Raw genomic sequence first — 20,849 nt, 5'->3', positions numbered from 1 at the left:
GGGCGCGCGGTTTAGGAACATGTATTGCTTGAAAACGCTTTTGTTATGCAAACTTAATTTTAACGGTTATCATTGGTTTTAAGTCGTCCTGCGTGACGCAACTTTTGGTTAAAGGTTTTTACGCTTCCGCATTTAATTACTCGTAAACATTTTTCATGGTTTTGAAACTTTGTTTTATGGTTTGATTATAACTAATGATTCCGATCCTGTTAGTTCACACCCTCTGACGGTAAAACTCCGTTAGTGGATTTTGAGGGTGTGACAGATTGGTATCAGAGCCATTGGTTATAGCGAACTAGAAGCTGCATGCATACTAGACTATAACCGCGACGACCCATTAGTTATAATGATACGCACTGCATAGATTTGTATAGTCTTTGTTATCCTATCTCTTTACCTCTTTCACTCAAACGCGCGCGCATACACGGCTTACCTGTAGGAATGTCGACGCCGCCACCCTCATCATCATCTGATCCGATGACTCATGCTCACGGGAAGGAAACGCAGTTACCTACCGCTTCGCCGCCCCGAGTAGTCCCGGAACTCGAAGCTCCCGCACCGAAGAGGTACCGCTTATCCGGAGGCATATACGAAAACGACGTTAGCTGGGATTGGTACCCTAACATGATTAGGCGTATGGTTTATCGCGAACAAGTTCCCCCGTTACCTCACCCGAACCACCCTGCTTATCCCAACACCCTACCACCCATAACCGAACCTGTAGAGCGGGTTCTCGCAGCTGTCGTTTCTTGCTTGGAGCGTGACGTGGGTTACATGCGCTATACTAGGGCTAACGTTTCCGGACTGTTAAAAGACGGAACCGAGACTAAGGAGGAGATTGCCCGCAAGGCAGCGGCAATGACGGAAATGCAAGAGGCTAGTGATCAACAGATGAAGATTGTGAGAAAGATGCAAGCCGAGATGATAGACTTGCAAGAGCAACTCCAAGTAGCAAGGACCCGAACCGAGATGGCTTTAGAGCGTTGCGATGTCTTACAATTGCAAATTGCTCAGAACGCAGCGGAAACTGAGGCAGAGCCTGAGGAGGATCCCGAGGAAGATCCCGAAGAGGAACCGGAGGAAGAACCGGCTGAGGAGGAGGCACACTCAGAGGTGTCCTCAGACGATGACATCTAAGGATGATAACACCTAGATGGCTGGAAGAAACGCTGGACACGGACGTGGTAACATCAACTTGACTGCAGCTGAACTCCAAACTCTGCTGAACGACCATGCGGTGGCCGCTTTAGCCGCACACGTTCAGAATCAAGCTGGAGGTCCAAGTGGAACGTGTACCTTCAAGAATTACCTTGACTGCAAGCCCAGTTCATTTAAGGGCACCGAGGGAGCCATAGGCTTCCTGCGTTTGGCTGAGAAGGCCGAGTCGGCGTTTGAGATGTGTAATTGTCCCCCTGCCAGTAGGGTCAAATTCGCTGCTGGAACACTTGAGGATTCTGCCCTCACTTGGTGGAATTCGAACGTGCAGATCCTTGGATTGGAACTGGCTAACGCGATGAACTGGGAGGAGTTCAAAAACATGATGCGAGAGAAGTACTGTCCGAGAGAGGAGATTTCGAAGTTAGAGTCAGAATTTTGGTCACTAAAGATGGTGGGCTCAGAAATTAAAGCCTACACTACCCATTCTCACGAGTTAGCTGTGATGTGTCCACGGATGGTAGACCCGCCGAGTAAGAGGATTGAGATGTATATCGATGGGTTAGCACCGCAGATTCAGGGTATGGTGACGTCTTCCAGACCAGCCACGATTCAACAAGCGATCCGTTTAGCTCACAAACTAACGGATCAAGCTGTGACCCAAGGTGCGTTACCACCTAGGGGTTCAACTACTAAAGCCCGTGACAACCCGAGTAATGACAACCACAGCAACAACAACCCGAGCAGCGGAAAGAGGAAGTTTGACAACACCAGATCCTCGTCCTCGAACCTCCCACAGCAACAACACTACCGTAAGCCCGAATTCACTCGGAGCTTTAACAATCAGAGTCACAACAACAATAACAACGGTAACGGGCAGGGTTTGAGCGGATATGTTGGGAAATATCCGAAGTGCAATAGGTGCAACTATCATCATGTTGGCCCGTGTGACCGTGTCAAGTGTCAGAGATGCGGAAAGATGGGTCACCAGGCGAAGGAATGTAGAGGAGACCTTGCGGCAAAGGGTGCACCTAAACCACCTATGACGAAGAAGGGATGTTTCGAATGTGGGCAGGAAGGTCATTTCAGGAAAGATTGTCCCAAGCTGAAACAGAACGACAACAACGGAGGTAATGGAAGTGGCAGTAGTGGTGGAAGCAATGGCAAGGGAAGAGCTTTTGTAATTGGGTCGGGTCAAGCCCGCAATGATCCGCACGTGGTGACTGGTGAGTTCCCTGTAAACGATTGTTTTGCTTCTGTATTGTTTGACACTGGAGTTGATAGGAGTTTTGTGTCGAAAGCCTTTAGCCAACTCTTAGACTTAACTCCAACTCCGTTAGATGCTAAGTTTCCTGTTGAATTAGCTGACGGTAAGACTATAGTAACGACTCATGTACTTGCGGGATGCAAGTTAAAACTGTCAGGTCATGTCTTTGATATCGACCTTATTCCTTTTACGCTTAGTAGTTTCGATGTCGTGGTCGGCATGGACTGGTTGTCCGAGAACCGAGCGGAGATTATATGTCACGATAAGATAGTTCATATTACTACCCCTTCCGGCGAGATCCTTTCGGTTCGAGGTGAGAGAAGCGGCATGACCACCAGCGTCATTACCCTCATGAAGGCGCAGAAGTACCTACGAAAGGGTCATCCGGCAATTTTGGCGCAGATCGTTGAGAAACCGCGGAGGAGAAACGAATTGAAGATATACCTGTTGTGCGAGATTTTCCGGAAGTTTTCCCGGAGGATTTGCCCGGACTCTCTCCTATTCGTCAAGTCGAATTCCAAATCGAGTTGACACCCGGTTCAGCACCCATAGCACGAGCCCCGTATCGGCTCGCACCGGCGGAGCTTCAGGAACTGTCCACTTAGTTGCAAGATTTGTTGGATAAGGGTTATATCCGACCTAGCTCATCACCATGGGGAGCCCCTGTCTTATTTGTCCGAAAGAAGGACGGGACTTTCCGCATGTGTATCGACTACTGGGAGTTGAACAAGGTGACGGTCAAGAACCGTTATCCTCTACCCCGAATTGATGATCTGTTTGACCCGCTTCAAGGATCGAGTTATTACTCAAAGATCGATCTGCGATCTGGTTATCACCAACTAAGAGTGCGCGAAGAAGATATCTCTAAGACGGCTTTTAGATCACGGTATGGTCACTACGAGTTTTCGGTTATTCCTTTTGGCCTAACCAACGCACCAGCCGTATTTATGGATCTCATGAATCGAGTATGCATGGCGTATCTCGACAAGTTTGTGATTGTTTTCATTGATGATATTCTCGTCTACTCCAAGAACGAAGCTGACCACGAAGAGCACTTAAGGGTAATTCTGGAATTGCTGAAGAAGGAACAACTGTATGCTAAACTCTCGAAATATGAATTTTGGCCTCACGAGGTTCACTTTTTAGGACATGTGATCAACGAGAATGGTATCCATGTCGATCCTGGTAAGGTAGAGGCCATCAAAAACTGGGAAGCACCTAAGACTCCGACTGAGGTGCGGCAATTCCTAGGACTGGCCGGCTACTACCGGCGTTTCATCGAAGGATTTTAAAAGATTGCTCAACCCCTCACCGCTTTGACTCACAAGGGTACTAAGTACAATTGGGGTGACGCGCAAGAATCCGCTTTTCAACTGTTGAAAACCAAACTCTGCAGCGCCCCTATCCTAGCCCTCCCCGAGGGAACGGAAAATTTTGAGGTACACAGTGTCGCATCTATACAAGGTCTCGGTTGTGTGCTGATGCAACTCGAGAAGGTTATAGCTTACGCCTCTCGACAACTACGGTTTCACGAGAAGAACTACACGACCCATGATTTGGAACTTGGAGCTGTGGTGTTTGCTCTTAAGATATGGAGGCATTACTTGTACGGTACCAAGTTTACCATTTACACCGACCACAAGAGTCTCCAACATATCTACGATCAGAAGGAGCTGAACATGCGACAGCGTCGTTGGGTCGAGCTGCTCAAAGATTATGATTGTGCCATCAAGTACCACCCTGGCAAGGCCAATGTAGTGGCCGACGCCCTCAGCAGAAAAGAAACAGATAAACCCAGACGAGTGCGAGCATTGCAACTCACGGTTCATGCAAACTTACCCGACCAGATTCGCGATGCGCAACTTGAAGCTTTGAAAGATGATAATCTTCCATCAGAACTCATGCGGGGCATGAACAAGCAACTTGAAACCAGATCGGACGGGGTCCGATATTTTGAGAACCGGATTTGGGTTCCACGATACGGAGAGTTGAAAACTCTAGTGATGGACGAAGCTCACAAGTCCCAGTATTCTATCCACCCTGGCTCAGATAAAATGTATCATGATTAAAAGGCACTTTACTGGTGGCCGAACATGAAAGCCGACATTGCCACCTACGTGAGCAAATGCTTGACTTGTGCCAGAGTCAAGATAGAATACCAGAAACCATCTGGTCTACTACAACAACCGGAACTCCCAATGTGGAAATAGGAACACATCTCAATGGATTTTATCACGGGTTTACCTAAGACACCGACGGGATGCGATACCATCTGGGTGATCGTTGATCGGTTGACTAAGTCTGCACACTTCTTAGCGATTAAGGAATCGGACAAAATGGAAAGACTGACTCGCGTTTACATGAAAGAAGTGGTGTCTAGACACGGAGTGCCTGTCTCAATTATTTCTGATCGAGATTCTCGTTTCACTTCGCACTTTTGGAAGTCGCTGCAAAGCGCACTAGGCACCCGTCTCGATATGAGCACAGCATACCATCCTCAGACGGATGGGCAAAGCGAACGAACTATTCAGACCCTGGAAGATATGTTGCGTGCATGCGTATTGGATTTCGGAAAAAGTTGGGAACCTCACTTACCTTTGGTAGAGTTTTCGTATAATAACAGCTACCACGCAAGTATTATAGCAGCGCCGTTTGAAGCGCTGTACGGACGGAAGTGTCGATCACCACTCTGCTGGGCAGAGGTGGGTGACAGCCAAATCACTGGTCCCGAACTGGTACTCGAAACGTCGGAAAAGATTGTTCAAATCCGAAATCGCATGGCAGCAGCACGAGATCGCCAAAAGAGTTACGCCGACAAGCGCCGAAAACCTCTCGAATTTCAAGTGAACGATCGAGTGTTACTCAAAGTCTCACCTTGGAAAGGTGTGGTTCGCTTTGGTAAGCGAAACAAACTCAACCCACGATATGTTGGTCCTTACCGGATAACTGAGCGCATTGGTCCGGTGGCGTACCGACTGGACCTGCCAACGGAACTAAGTGGCGTACACAATGTTTTTCACGTATCCAATTTGAAGAAATGCCTATCTGATGAAACCCAAGTAGTCCCTTTGGAGGAACTACAAGTTGATGAACAGTTACGTTTCATTGAGGAACCAGTCGAGGTTTTGGATTGGGAAACCAAAACGCTCAAGCACAGCAAAATTCCAATCGTTAAGGTTCACGTGGACTGGAGTTTACGTGGGAACGCGAGGATCAAATGATGAAAAAGTATCCTCACCTTTTTGAAGGGCTGACCAAACACCGAAAACCGCGAAACTCGGCAAACCGTCAGACATCACCGGAGGTATGAATTAAATTTCTGGACGAAATTTCTTTCTACTAGGGGATGATATGACAAACTGAAAATTTTTCTTACTTTTTCAGACACTCATCACGACTTAACTCAAATTTTCGGGACGAAAATTCTTTAACATGGGAATGATGTGACAATCGTCAATTTCAGGTTAACTCCGTTAACTCAACTCCGTCAACTCAAACTTAAGATCACTGAATCTATAACGCACGCTTCATTATATTTAAACTAGGGTTTAAATGACGCTTAACACTTACTACATATGTAGTCATTCGGGAATTGCACCGAAACGCAAACGAGTTGACGCAAACAATTGGTGAATAAACGAAAAACGTCAAAACAGTAATTATATGATAATTATGTGTTAGACTTATGTGTTTTGTGATAACATGGTTATAAACGTTAACTCAAGATGTAAACAAGTTAGTTTAAGCTAGGAAAAGTAATACTTAGAAGTGGAGGGGCCAAAGTGTAACATAGTATTCTATAAATACTATGTTATAATAAACCCTAACTATTATTTTTCTTTTCCCCAAGACCCCGATCGGAACCCACCCTCCATCTTCCCTTGGCTGCCGTCACATATAACCACACATACAACCATCAATTCAAGCTTTTGATTGAAGAATTAGGTGCTAGGAAGGTATAATCGATTATCCTATGCATCCTTTATACTTGATTGTGATGTTTGTTGGGTTAATCACAAACCCTAGATGGCCGATTATGTGTATGTATGAAGTTAACATGATTGTTGTTGATTTGATAATGATATGATAACTAGTATTGATATTGTTACACGTTAATTGTTGTGTCTTTGATTTGAGTTCAAACAAAAACCCTAATCATGTATGTAATGTGTAATTGATGTGCATGGATGGTGTTTATGGAGTCTAGAGTGTTATATGAAGGCATGATAGTTCATAGATTGTTAATATGTTGAGTTTGGATGCAAACAGTTTCTGGACAGAATGTGTTATTGATGTTTAAGTGACTGTAACGAAGTGTAAATGTAATAATTGGTTGAGATTATTGATACTACAGTAAATTAGGTTGAGTCTAGTTTCTAAAGAATATAAACTTGTAATTTTTGGACAAGTAGAAGTTAACTTTTATGATTTTACAAAAACGTTGTGCAAAGCTGAGCTGTTAGACCTGCTGTTAGGTTGTCTTGTAAATATTATATCTCATGAACTACGAGACCAATTGGGTTGGTTCCACTTCTGGAAGTTGAAATATTGAGTTAGGAACCTAACCCAAGTGGTCTTGCATTTATTGGATTTTTCGTTTAACGGGAATTTCAAATAACATTCTGTTGCGCATGAATTTGACTGTTATGAGTTTGCTTTAATGATTTGATGATTTTGAGAAAACTATGTGGAATAAAAATATAATAAAATATGTTCTGGAAACCTAAGACATATATGCTTCTGTGATGATTTTTGGTAAATTAATTGAGATGCTATGATCGGTGGAATAGTACAATCTTTCAAGTAGAATTTCTGTCTCGGTGAAACTAGCTGCTGAGTTTTGTAAAAATGCATGAAACATGATAATTGCTAATTGATTGTCATGATTTGACCAAATTGCCCTTACGGGGAGTAATTGCTAGTGATGTACTTTATGAATACGTGACACGTATATATTTTCTTACACATGTAACGTATCACAAATACATTTGTTAAAGTCACACACGATTCACAAACGAAACACGAAACATGTTATGTGCATAGGTATTATGTGCCGGGTCTAGAGACTCGATAATATTCCGACACTTAGAAAAATCTCTTTGTTGTTTTAGACCGCTAGAGAGAGTTTTTCTGTGACGCGCATCTTGGTGATTTAATTTGGGAATTTCTTCGCAAACAGTGAGTTTCACTTTCCCCTTCTAAACTTTTTAAACGCTTTTCACTTGGGGGAGATAACATACTCCGAAAACGCATTTAAGATTTTGTTAATATAGATTATATATCACTTGTAAAGACTAAGTGGCAAACGCGTTAACTACAGTCCTTCATTCACATCGAACCGGTTTATATTTGGATAATAGGGAGTCACTGTTGAGTAGTACTACTGGGTTTGACAAACCCCACCCAACGCTAAACTCGACTGGATGTCGAGCGGGTGCAATCTTGGCTAAACACATACCATGGTCTGAATGACCTGGTGGCAAAGCAATTTGATAAACAGTCAGCTTCGGTGTCGAACACTTAGTGATACTTGTTTTATAGGCTAGCTACCTATAGATATATAATTGACATAACACTATCTGGTAACGCAAAACGCTGTAAGGCAAAACGCTGTAACGCAAAACGCTGTAACGCAAAACGCTAACGCAACACGCTGAAAGCAAACGCTAATCGCTTTATTTTTATTTAAACTTGTGAACTCACCAACCTTGTGTTGACACTTTTAGTATGTTATTCTCAGGTAGCCGAGGCGGGCGCGCGGTTTAGGAACATGCATTGCTTGAAAACGCTTTTGTTATGCAAACTTAATTTTAACGGTTATCATTGGTTTTAAGTCGTCCTGCGTGACGCAACTTTTGGTTAAAGGTTTTTACGCTTCCGCATTTAATTACTCGTAAACGTTTTTCATGGTTTTGAAACTTTGTTTTATGGTTTGATTATAACTAATGATTCCGATCCTGTTAGTTCACACCCTCTGACGGTAAAACTCCGTTAGTGGATTTTGAGGGTGTGACAACAGATCACATCATCCAACTTGAGTCTTTCAAAGTTTGGCTTCTGAATAATGATCTTATCGGCTGTATACCATTCTTTGGGTAAAGAAGATAACAGCTTAGTGTTCAAATCAGAGCCAGTCATCACATAATCAGTGGTTCTCATATCATTCATAATTGCTAGAAATCTATCAAGAATTGATTTCAGCCTTTCCCCATCTTTATACTTGAACCTCTCAAGTTGTTGTTTGATTCGTTGCTTCTTGATGTTCTTCGGCTCTGTGTTTCTCTTAAACATCTCAATTATTGCATCATACATAGCCTTTGATGTGGTATGTTGTGCAACCTTGGTCAAGATATCCCAAGACAGACCCAGCTTGATCATTGCTAGAGCTCTGTCATCAATTTTCCTCATCCTATCACTCACGGCTTGGTTAGGATTTGCACCTTCAGGAACATACGGTCCATTATTAATGGAGTTCCACATATCCACGTCATTATAACACACTGCAGCCTCAAACAAAACTTTCCATTTAATAAAATTATCCTGCCCATACAGCCTTGGAATTTTGTTAGTGGAAACCTCTTGCTCTTCAAAACCAAACATATTTTTGGTCTTTTGTAAAATGATTTTAAAGAAAAACAAAGAACAGTTTGAACAATTTGCAAAATCAAATTTGAAAACTCAATCAGATCTCAGAAAGAGCTCTTCGGATTTGATGTATCTGATTTGATTTGAGCAAGATCTAATAATAAAAATTCAAACTTTAACTAAAACAAGTAAAAAAAGTAACCCAAATTTGCAGATCGGGAAGAATGAATAAATAACATAGTTGCTGACGTCAGTATTCAATAGAATAGTACTCAGCTCACGTCATTCTTCATCTTCAAATAATCAACAATAAGCAACAAATCTTCACACAAACAACAACAAAAAAGCTCTAATACCACTTGTCGGTCTCGATAATAGATCACACAAACTCACAATAAATGTCACAACCCACACAATAAATGTGTCGACAAGAAGGTTGGTGGCATTGCTATTTTTTGTAAGATTAACTGTTTGTAAACGGTGGATCAGAAACAAACAGAAATGTTGCTTAAAGACTAATAAATGTAACAGACACAAACAATCACTCAAAAGATTTCCATTTATAGAAAGGTTTCATACTAATGTAAATCGATTAGGGTTTCTTGTAAGGAATGTTTTTCCGTACTAATCTTAGAACAACCGTCACACTCTAATCAGGAATATTCGATTCTTTTTTGAAAAGTGTAAAGTGGCAAATCCATCTTACTGTAGGTATGCCCTAAATTATTCTATGTATAGGCCTGCGACCACCTGACAGCTGTCCTGACTCCTAGAAACCCTAATGATAGGTACATAATCATATTACATATTCAAAATTATACTAAGTGTAAAAACAGGTCTTCCAGGTAGGCTTTGTGTCATTTGTCTTCTCCGAGTAGGAATTGTGCCTTTTGTCCTTTACTAGTAGACCTGGTAACCTTGAAGTGTGCTGGTGAACAGTTCTCCGGGTATACTTTACTTAGAGTATTTTCCTTAGAAAATACTCACCTAGTAGACTTCAATCTTCTTGATACTAGAATTGGTTTCTCTATCGATTGTTGTTTTGAAACTTCCTTTGTTGGTTACACTCTCTCGCAAAATTACCTGGTAGTTGGCAATTTTAGCAGATAGCCTAGGACTTCTCAAATCCAATTCTATCATTTGGTCCAGAAACTAATGATCTTCAAGTTCTGTTGTATAACCTCTTGCTTCTCACAGCCAACATGGCATCTTGCCATTTAAGATCCATGTCTTTCAGGTCATCAACATCAATTTGTTCTAAGTCTTCTTGCATTACACTTGTGTGTATCAAATTCTTGGCCACAAATGCATTGTACGAATCACTGAATATAGAGAAAAGAGCTTGATAACATAAGGAGCATGTCCACTTGCTATTGAGGATGTATCACCATCATCCATCAACTGAACATTAAACCTTGGCTGTCCACTTTGACTTCTAGACTGACTAGCCACAAACACTCTTGGAGTTTCAACATTAAATTCATTTGGTTCTTCAATAATGGGAACTTGTTTTAGGTTTTTTGTTGATAGCTACCCCATTGGTGCAATTAGAGAATTTGCAACTTGAAAGCTTGGTTTTTCTTCCTTGATCATGTGATTCTCTAACATTTCATGCTCAACATCTTTTAGAAAACAGATAAAATCTACTAGATTGAAGTTTGGGAAATATGCCTTATCTTTAATGAATTTGCTAGTTGTGTACCATTCACCAGATAGAGATGATAGCAACTTCTTGTCAGGTCAAAATTAGTATTTGCAAGATCAGTGGTTCTTATCTCATTGACTATTGCAATAAACCTTTGCAACACAGATTTAACCTCTCTCCTTCTTTAAACTTAAACCTATCAAGCTGTTGCTTCAATCTGTCTTTCTTAATGTCTTTCAGCTCAATATTTCCTTCAAACATTTCAACTACAGCATCAACATGGCCTTAGCAGTAGTGTGATGATTCACACTTGTCAATATTTCCCATGACAGACCTAGCTTCAACATGGACAAACTCTTATCATCCTTTTTCCGCATTTGTCTCTCCAATGTTTGGTTGTTGTTTGCACCATCAGTTGAAACATATGGACCATTCTTGATGGAGTTCCACATATCAACATCATTGTAACAAACAACGGCTTCAAATAAGACTTTCCATTTGATGTAGTTTTCCTGGCCTAACAGCCTTGGAATATTGTTAGTAGACACCTCTTGATCATCCATTAGTTCAAAAAATGTTTTTGGTATTTTTTGAAAAAACAATCAATCCGAGAGTAAAATCCATAGATCTGATGAAAATAGATGGATAATACCAAGATCTAGACACAAACAAACAATAAACAGGGTAGATATGTATATAAAACAGTTTTAAACCATAACAGATTGCAGATTTGAGAAATAAAGAACAAAGCTGCTGACGTCACTAACCAATGTCACAGTGCTCAGCTGACGTCATCATCTTCTTCTTCAAAATCAGCAAATAATCATCAATAATTTCACAATCAGCAACAATAGGATCTTCACAAGAGCAAACCAAGGCTCTGATACCATACGCCAGGATTGATTTTAGACACTAAATCAATCTCGTAACCAACAACAGTATGTTGCAAGACGGTTACAAGGAATGCCACTGTAAAGAACCAAGTGAACATCAAAGGAGGAATCAATGATATTCAAAGTGTTGCTAGACGAACCCAAATACAACAAACACACAAGTCAATCAAAAGATTTCCATTAATATTATCTAAGAATACAATGAAGATCTATTAGGGTTTCTAGGTGGAATGTTAGGTGTGAGGCTACTTTCCGTACAAAATATTCTGTTTACAAGAAAGTTGTCAGCCGTCAAATCACTCAATATTCGCTCAGGTGTTCTCACGTTTTATCATAAATGTGACCTAACTTTCCTTAAATAGGCACACACCTAAAACCTTCTAGAAACCCTAATAATTGTTACAAAACACATTCAAACGTATTCAAAAATATCACAAGTGTAAAAGGTCTTCGAGTAAGCTTTCATCCTTATCGAGCAGACCTTGTAACAATAAGTGTGATTGGAATATTTCACTGAGCAAGCTTTACTTAGAATACCTCCCTTAGAAAATATTCTTCAAGCAGACTTTAATCTTCATGATAATATCAAACTTTGCTTGATAATATCCTACGAGCAAACATGTTTTTCTTGATCTCTTCAACATTTTGTCTTTAACTTATTTAAACAAAACTAAGTGTGTGGTAACACTCTAGCTTGCCCGGGGTTGAACCTTGCTCGTGAAAGTCCTTAGAATAATTCCATTATAACTTCCTTCAAGTGTGCTTGAGATCACTATTTTCCCGAAGACGTCTCTGGTCTCCCCCCCCCCCATTCGTGTGGTTGAATTTCAAAACGACCTTGTGCCCGATGCGACTCGCGCAGTCAAGGCTCCCTATCGTTTAGCTCCTTCGGAATTGCGAGAGTTATAAAACCAACTTCAAGAACTCTCCGATAAGAGCTTTATCCGTCCAAGCTCTTCCCCTTGGGGTGCTCCAGTTCTCTTCGTGAAAAAGAAAGATGGCTTGTTTCGCATGTGTATCAATTACCGTGAACTCAATAAACTCATCATCAAAAATCGTTACCCTTTGCCTCGAACCGACGACCTCTTCGATCAACTCCAAGGAGCAAATTGTTTTCCCAAAATCGATCTCAGATCAAGTTATCATCAATTGCGTGTTCATGAAGACGACATTCCTAAAACCGCTTTTCGTACTCGGTATGGACATTACGAGTTCTTGGTTGTGCTATTCGGATTAACCAATGCACCCACAGTATTCATGGATCTCATGAACCTCGTTTGCTAACCATTCTTGAACAAAGTCGTAATTGTTTTTATCGATGACATCCTCATCTTCTCCAAGACCAAAGCCGAATATGAGCATCATTTACGTTTCATTCTTGATCTCCTAAGGAAAGAACAACTTTATGCCAAGTTCTCAAAATGTGAATTTTGGATAAAGGAAGTTCAAATTTTGGGACACACCGTCAACAATAAAGGTATTCTTGTTGTTCCCGCCAAAATCGAGGCCGAAAAAAATTGGAAAACTCCATCCACACCCACGGAAGTCCGATATTGGGTTTTATGTTTCACAATTGTCGGATCAAGAAAACACCCTTTACGGTGACTTAAAACACCCTTTTATTATTAAAAACGACTTAAAACGAACTTCAGGGACCCAAATCACCAAACAACCAAAGCTAAAGGTGTGTTTTAAACTAAAGGATAACCTTTAATTTTTTCACCACCATCCACCTAGTTTGACCATTTTAACCAATCAAAATGCATGCAAAACTCTTATGGGTAACCTTTGCTTTTTCCACTATAAATACAAGTCCAATGCACCCATTTTTGTTGCTCATTCTTCCTCAAAGCACTCCCAATCTAGATTTAAGTATTCATCTTTCAAACTCTTGATAGTTTGACTTCTCAAGGTCAAACTAATGCTAATCTTTGTTCTAACTAATTCTTGTTAAATAAAGCTAGTTATTATAGTTTGTTTAACACATACTTCCCTTGTTTCCTTGGCTTTCCCTTCTCCGGCCGTGGTCGGTTTAGGTGTATCGCTTGGCAAGGCTACATGGAGGACTATTATAGTCCTTGTTAACACTTTAAATTTGTTTAAGCTTATTATAACTTTTTAGTTTCTAGTCATTTTAGTTTCCAAATCAATATAACAGTTCAATGGTATTTGGGTATGTGGCAACCATCCTCGGTTTCATTCCGAGTCAAGGACCGAACCAAAACAGAACTCTTGTTTAAATACTTTATTATTAACATGTTGTATGTAAGACTTGAGTATTATCATTTCTAAATTTATTTTAATAAGTTCTATGGTATTAGTTATATGGTAACTATCCTCAGTCTTATTCCGAGTCAAGGACCGAACCAAGACCAAACTAAACCGGGTTCACTCGCTTAAGACACACTAGATATTTTTTAGGCCACCGAATCTCGTATATTTCTCTAAAACTATATTATAAACTAATTTTAATTATTTTCTCAAAACACTTGGCATGTTGGATCCAACTTGGTCTTATAACAAGTTTGGATCAACAAAGCCAAACACCCACTTAATGGACGTTGAGCTACTTCCTAATAGAACTACACACTTGATTAAGTATCTTTTGAATTCATTGAGTTATCTCATAACATTTATCACTTTGGAATCTCGGCTTCGGGCATGACCAATTATCAAGACTCAAACTGACAAATTCGAACACTCATAAAATCTCGTCTTAGTATTCATTTAACAAAGGGTTTTGCAATATCGTAATTATACCCAAATATTTACTTAACAAAGGTTAAGTAATACTAATGAATAAAATATCGAGACCCGATTTCGAGTAAACTTACTTTTCAAAACCCATTACTTTAATTTCTTATGTATTTACACTTTAACTCCCAAACTTTAATATTTATCTTACTTGTCATGTTATTTTACTTTAAAGCATTTAAGACCATCCACTAACTCAAGATCCTTTTTAATCTAGGTCTTGCTCGTTGAACTTACCTTTCCGTTTTACCACAAACTAATCCTTCAAGTTACTTAGTTCATGTGAGTACATTTCATCCCCCGCTTTCATTTTTACACTTTAGGGGTAACATGCATACCTATTCAAAACAACAATGATTTGTGATAGTAGATCCTCAAACCCCAAACTCTAGGGTATATGATACTTTGAATAATTGCCTGATTGTGTGTTATATATATCATATGCTTTACGTGCATGAGTGTTTATTTTTGTTGTTGTTGAGCCTCAATAAGAATAATCATATGCACCCCTTACTACTTTAGCTTTGTGCTAGTAGAATAGGGCCTCATTATCTGAGTATATTGGTTGTTACCAATTAGAAAGGATTCTCATTTATTTATGATTTATATACCGCAATTGTTGCTTTTATTTATAGTTTTATATACGAGTTGTGGATTTTGCCTCATATCAAAACTATGAAATTTCTCACCAAAATATGTGTTCACAAATTGTATTTTATGCATTGTTACAGGTTTGATTATTGGTTGATTGGAGTTGGAAGACGCTAAGTTATTTTGAGACCGTTTAGGTTATTAGAAGAATAAACAATTTATTTCTTGCATTTGGTGTTATTTTGTATGAACGATGTTCTGTTACTTTTGATGATTAAATAAATTGAATGAGTTGTTTAAATATTGTCACTTTAATAGTGTCTTGTGTTCTTAAGCAATCCGTTGCACCCCGGCATGTTATGACGCCTTTGGTCAGGGTGTCATAGTTTATGTGCTACATGCTTACATGCTTATTTTTTTTATTTATCGCATTCGGAGACGGTCATTATAATATATCGCAATAAGTATTATCATACATCATCTTAGTAGCTAAAGCCTGATTCGATAGGCAATGGTCAACCGACACCATTATTTGTATTTATTTTGTCTTAGTAGCCAAAGCCCGATCACTAGGCAATGGTCAAGAGACACAAATTATTGCTCATTATTTAATTGTTCATACTCATCGTAACGGTTTGTAGTTTTCCCATATATTATATTTAGTGTCAAAATCTAGTGATTACTTGCTCAACTTTATGTTGGCAAACCTATTGTATATTGTACACATATTGCATGTTATATACATGGTTGAAGTTAAGTATAAAGAACATAGATTGAACTTTAGGTTACTGAATAAAAAGACAACAAGTTTGGATGTTTTTGAGTATTTGTTTTGGGTTTATTTGGTTATTTGTAATTTGTTTTAGATACTGTGTACTTGATTTGAATTTAATAAAATAGTTAGATAAGGTCACCAATATTGTTATGTTAGTGCCTTGTGAGTTGTGAGCAATCAGTTTGCACCCTGGAATTTCCGTCTTAGGTTGGGGTGTGATAGACCACACCAAGAAATTCGGAAGCTAGATCCTCCGATAACCTAAGTATGTAATGCAAACCTATGATGAAATAATAGGCCCGAAATGATAATCAATTGTTAAGATAGACTTATATTATCAAAGAAACCTATAAGGTGACTAGCTTTCTCTTTAACACTCTTTTAATAATCAAGTGTTTCCTAAATATATAGGCGAGTTAAGTGCAATATGCACCCTTGTGGCCAACACCGTTTTGCAGCTTGAGTACACGGGGTGGATTTTTTGTTGCATGCACCTCGGAACCCTTAATCTTTTTGCAATAAAACATAGTCGTCAACCCCAAATACATTTAGCCGTTAAAATAAGGGGCAAATTTGTAATTTCACCCTCTTAACCCAACCCTGCAAGAAACCCCTTGTTCACAATATGCAGCCCTAAATATCCATCGAGTTCATTTGATCAAAAGTCTTCAACCTCGTCTTCACCTCAAATGGCTTGGTTAATCCAGTAGTTTATGGACACCATAACTTTCACAAGTATCAATTCAAAGCTTCGATTGTTCATTTCCGTTTTGTGTTGTCATTAATCAAAATTCGATCATTAATCACAGCTAATGCGATTATGTTCTTTATTTTGGGCCAATGTCTCATGGAACCTCCTCGGGTTTGATTTGGTGGTGTTGGTGAACACCTGGTTGAACAAGATCTTTGCAGTCTGTCGGTCCCGAATATTAACTCACAATCACAATCAAGTCATAAATCACACAATAAATTTGTCGACAAGAGAGTTAATGACAGTTGCTATTTGTAACGATTCCGACGAAACCAGGTGTACCCTAACCGGTAGACAATGGTTACGTTATATTTAATGTCGGATACATGAATTACCATAGTAATTATACGAGAATACATGGTTCACTGTATTGATTGTACGTGAATATATAATTCATCGTATTGAATATGCGATCAATCGATCGATAGTTATTGAAACCCGAACGAATCGAGGGTTCAATTATAGACGATATATATGCTATTTAGTGATGTTTACGAAGTGTTAAAGCTTCGGGATAAGTGAATTAAAGCACAGAAAAAGAATTTCGATTTAATGGTACTTCGGTACGTTAAACGAAACCTTTAATACCAAACCGAGCAAGAGACGATCGATCAAGCCGAAAAAGATGCACAATTAATAATAATATGATGTTTCAAGCTAATAAATGTCATGGTTTAAGTTTATAAAGTTTTTAAATCGGTTTTATATAAATTTCATTTTTTAGCCGAAAAACGACCGTTTTAGCCTCGTTTTAAGCCGAATTAAACATTTAACCGAAAAACGAACTGAACCAGATTATCCAAAACGTTATCCGGATTTCTGAAATCTAAATATGTGGCTAAGAATGAAAAGGTGGGTCCGACCCCACCCCTCCATGAAGCCGATCGGACCAAGGGTCCAACCCCATTCCTTCATTTCTTTTTTTTTTGAACAACCATGGCATTATTCCATCTTCCTCTCCACATTATCACTCAAAAACCGAGATTTGGAGCAAGAAAACCGAGGTAAAGAACGAGTTATTTACGTTTCCATATTCGTTTCTTGAGTTTATTTGCAAGAAAATGAGGTTTCTAAGATGAAAACCGATTCTTGCATGATCAAGTGATGTATACGAGTTATACAAGGGAACTTGGTCCAAGAAAGGAGTTAAACGGACCAAAAACGAATTTTTACGGTTTAAACTTTAGTTTTGAAACAATAACCGAAACTAGAGTGTAAGAGGCTTGATCGTGAGTGTAACTTGCTTGGGATTGTGGTATGTTGGTTGTAGGTTCTGTATTTAGTGGTAAATAAGGCGGAAAGACGAGTGTGTAGCTAGTAGTGGCGGAAAACAAAAGGTATATTCGGTTTATGTTCGGTTTTGCAGTTTTTGGACAGATTGTTGATGGTTTAGAGTTAGGTCATGAAATTTTACAGAGGTATTAAATACATGAAAATATGAGTTCTGTGAATTTTTGGTAATTTTTGGACAAAGGATGAATATTTGGTGAATTTAATGCTCGGGTTTGGCTAAAAATGGTGACAAATAGTTAAATATCATGAAAAATTCTGGAAAATTCCAGATAAGCTTTTTATAACATGTATATGTGACACACAAAATTTTAGGTCAGTTGGAGAAGTCTAAGTAGGCTTTTTGGTTAAACGAGTTCTAGGGTTTTCTAGCTCGGTTTTACTGAAAATGGCATGTAAAAGAAGATTTTGGTTCTGGAAAAATTACAGGGGTCTATTTGGATGGCAGGGTACATCCAGGAAAAATTTGGGATTTTTCTAAGATCGTTTAGTATTTACGACATATTTAGTGTTTAAATGGTGTTTAAAAATAGATAAATAAATTTTAAATATAGAAATTAATTCTGGAAATATTTTAATAAATTTCCCCACTGTCAAAAAGTGATTTGTGCAAAATTTCAAGATCCGAGATTAAACGGATAATTATTTGTGCAAAAACAAACTTTTAAAGCTTAAAACGAGTAAACCGGTAAAGCTCGCTTAAGCGAGCTGACTAGTGTATAAAAACCCTAAAAATGAACTATTTTCATATAATCGAGTTAAACAAGTAAAAATAAATCATCCGAAAATAATTCGGATGATTTACGTAATTTATTCCGATTTAACGGTTTCCGGTACGCTAAAGACGGAAACGGTTCCCGCGCCAATCGGGGCGTCTAAACCGAGCTCTAATTTCACAACTTTAATTAAACTATCAGTCAAACACTATTTTCGGGTCGTGTGTGACCAAACTCATTTTAGAAACGTAAAAACGGATAACCGTGCTAGGCACGCAAAACGGGAAAAAAGACTAATAGAAATTTGACTAGTGAACTCTAAACGATATCACAATCTGAGTCCGGAGAAGTGTTTATGGGTTAACATTGCCCCCGGAATGGGTACAGTACTGGGTTAACAGTGTCCCCAGATGTACCGGTTGATACGGTTAAAGATTATATAAACTATAATTGTATAATAACGATCGTAGGGATCATATTACAGATTGGACGTGTTAACCAATAATGACTGTTGTACCTGCTTGCATGTACTAAGTTGAGTTTCACGAGCCCCTTTTTCTGAATTGTTTTTTTTTTAAATATTTTCTCGGGGCGGAAGCATGTTACTACTGAAGTTTAAGTACATACTGAACGCATGGATTTGCGTGTATTTATAAATATTTGATTGTACGGGAATCGTACGGAATGGGTACAGTACTGGGTTAACAGTGTCCCCAGATGTCCCTAGAAGTGTTTCTGGGTTAACATTGCCCCCGGAACAGGTACAGTACTGGTTTAACAGAGGTTTCACTTGTGGGCTCAGTATAATTACATCGATAATATTATATTTTGACAATGATTTATCATGGTTTACTCGAATTGTGAAACTCACAAACTATTCGTAGTTGACCCGTGTTCTCACATGCTTTTCAGGTACAATTAAGATGAAGTGATTGCTTACGTGCTAAGTGCTTGATGTGTGTAAGATTTGCGTGCGGGATGTTAGGATACATATTAATAAATAGAATTATGTATCGTAATGCATGATGTGTGTATCACCTAGACGGTAATGAAATATGAGATAATGTAATTTGAAGTATATTAATGTATTCAGTTTTCTTTATAAACAATGTGGTTGATATCAGAGGTGTCTGTTGCATCCCGTTTACGTTTCCGCTGCGGTTACGGGGTGTTACAGAAGTTGGTATCAGAGCCATTGGTTATAAAGATTTAGGATGTCTTTAAAAGATACCTAAAATATAATCAGTAGCTCAAGTATTATAGGATCTGAATATCAACTAATAATTTATAGTGACGAGATCTGGATGAACTTGGATGGACAAGTGAGTTATTATGGTCCGGAACATAATAACAGACTTGTCCACACAAGGGAGTTCAGGGGAAGTCACGGGGTACATTAATAGGTAAAAATGGCAACATATGTGTAAAGTATATAATATTATTTATACGTGCTAATGTGTATATATATATGTACATATCTTGTGGGTACATGTATTGAGAAATAGGACCCGGATAGGGAACCGGGGGATGAAATAACAAAAGTACTGAGGATGCTAAAAATTTCTAGAGCATCGGTTGATGATAAGTCTGACTTATCGGGCCATAGTTATGATAGTACCAAGTTATATCTCCCGTTTGACATTAACCAGAAATATCTAGTAACCGTCACTCCCAACCAAAATTGATGAATCCCTTACCCTACCAACACCGGTACCGTATATTCTAATAACCCCTATGTTCACCCGAACCGCCGACCCTCACGTACGGACGGATCTGTACCTGAACCCATTCTTATTCCATTAAGGTAAAAAAAAAAAAATAATAATAATAATAATAATAATAATAATAATAATAATAATAATAAATTTGATAATAAATGAGCAGACAAAAATAATATATGGAAATATGTATATGTATCTCTTACTCTCAAACATATGAGTCATACCACCTCCAGGTCGAGAATTACCGATTTTAGCGAACCTAGAACGCCTGAGGACATTGACTGAGCAAGTGATAGAGTTTCCCATAATAGTAATTGATAATATTTGAAGGCAACCCATGTTGCGCGATTACCTTGAACCTTGCAACTCCCTATGTTATCCTTACATCCGTTAGATGCCTATACCCATGTATACTCGAATAGAATGATTACCAATACACAAAGAGGTGTTGGAATCATTATAGCATAGTTTGTTATTCGTTCGTAGGTGGTATACCGTGTATGCCGGATATACGAATAGACACGGATATTATAACTCCGTGGTACGTAATAGTTTGGTGCTCACGGTGAGCATGTATCGGTTATGCTGACATGCAAAAGGATATTGAAATCAAGCATATTAAAACATTAATCTTTGTTGAGAAAGATCTATATGTCAGTTGATGACAAGGGTTATGAAACATATTTGAACGTTAACGACATCAGGT

The sequence above is a fragment of the Bidens hawaiensis genome, unplaced genomic scaffold (genome assembly GCF_021521415.1).
Source record: "Bidens hawaiensis isolate Kalapana, Puna unplaced genomic scaffold, B.hawaiensis_p1.1 tig00003288_1, whole genome shotgun sequence".
In the NCBI taxonomy this organism is placed as follows: domain Eukaryota; kingdom Viridiplantae; phylum Streptophyta; class Magnoliopsida; order Asterales; family Asteraceae; genus Bidens; species Bidens hawaiensis.
The sequence above is the reverse complement of the archived record's forward strand: the minus strand, read 5'-3'. Positions refer to the sequence as shown.